General features: G+C 43.7%; 1 pseudogene; it reads right to left on the reverse strand.

Annotated features, from left to right (window-relative positions):
• Window positions 1-297: 297 nt before the first annotated feature.
• On the reverse strand, window positions 298-959 carry LOC105491558 (NEDD8-conjugating enzyme UBE2F pseudogene; annotated as a pseudogene).
• Between the last annotated feature and the right edge of the window lie 312 nt (window positions 960-1,271).

Raw genomic sequence — 1,271 nt, forward strand, 5'->3', positions numbered from 1 at the left:
AGGCTTCTTTTGCTTAGTGTAATGCATTTGAAACTGAGTCAAGTGTTGTGTTTATGGGTAGTCTGTTCCTTTTGCTGCTAGGGAGTATTTCCTTATATCACAATTGGTTTATTTATTTATATTATTTTTTAAAGAAGCCCAAACATATTTTCTTGCTGTATTTGTGTTTAATTATCCATCGACAATGAGCAAGCATGAAGATGGTCTTCTGCAGGACAACCTGGTCGCAGGACTGAGGCGATTCAGCAGCACTGAGAAGGAGTGTGAGGACTATACAGAGGGGGGCTGCCTCTTGTTTCATGTTAGAGACAAACTGTAACACAGTCCATGGGCCTACAGTCTTCCCCTGTTATCATCTGGTAAACTATGTAGTCATCCACTTAATTCCGGAAGCCCTAGCTGTCCCGCAAGTGATGTTCTGCAGCTTCAATATTCAGGGGATCATCAAAATTCACAAGATCAGTAAAGAAAGAGTTTAATCCCCAGATAATATCCTTTAATGTTCTCGTGGGATCCCAGCCAGTGCAGTCAATCGAATGTTCTCTCAGTAAACTCAGACATACTTCCCCTGTCTCTGTTATGTTGTGGTGTCACATCCTGGTCAGGCATTTCACTTTGGGAGGCGCCATGATGTACGCATGGGAACTTCAGTTTCAAATGGAAATTTTCCACCTTTTAACCCCCTCATCTGGTTACAATTAGCTGAAAACAATGAGGCTGGTTTGGATCAAGAAAAGGCACTTTACATGTACAGTGTAAATTAGCTTCAAGTTCTGCAATCTCTTTAACAAGCAACTTGTCTCCACAGAAACCCTCCAAGTGGAGGCGGACACTGTGGCTGCCGTCGGGACCATTTGAACAACAGTTTTTGTTGTTGTTTGTTTTCCATGTTTTGGTGACCAGGATAATGCTTCTATAAACATCCATGTGCAGATTACTGTTGGAATACAAACGGACATTTCTCCAGGGTAAACACCTAGAAGTGGGTGGCTGAGTCCTGTGGTCAGTGTATTATTATTATTATTATTATTTTATTTTAAATTTTTTATTATTATTATTATTTTGAGAGGGAGTGTCACTCTGTCGCCCAGGCTGGAGTGCAGTGGCGCGATCTGGACTCACTGCAAGCTCCGCCTCCTGGGTTCACGCCATTCTCCTGCCTCAGCCTCCCGAGTAGCTGGGACTACAGGCGCCCCCCACAACGCCCAGCTAAGTTTTTGTATTTTCGGTAGAGACGGGGTTTCGCCGTGTCAGCCAGGATGGTCTCGATC

Source organism: Macaca nemestrina, chromosome 18 (assembly GCF_043159975.1).
Source record: "Macaca nemestrina isolate mMacNem1 chromosome 18, mMacNem.hap1, whole genome shotgun sequence".
NCBI lineage: Eukaryota > Metazoa > Chordata > Mammalia > Primates > Cercopithecidae > Macaca > Macaca nemestrina.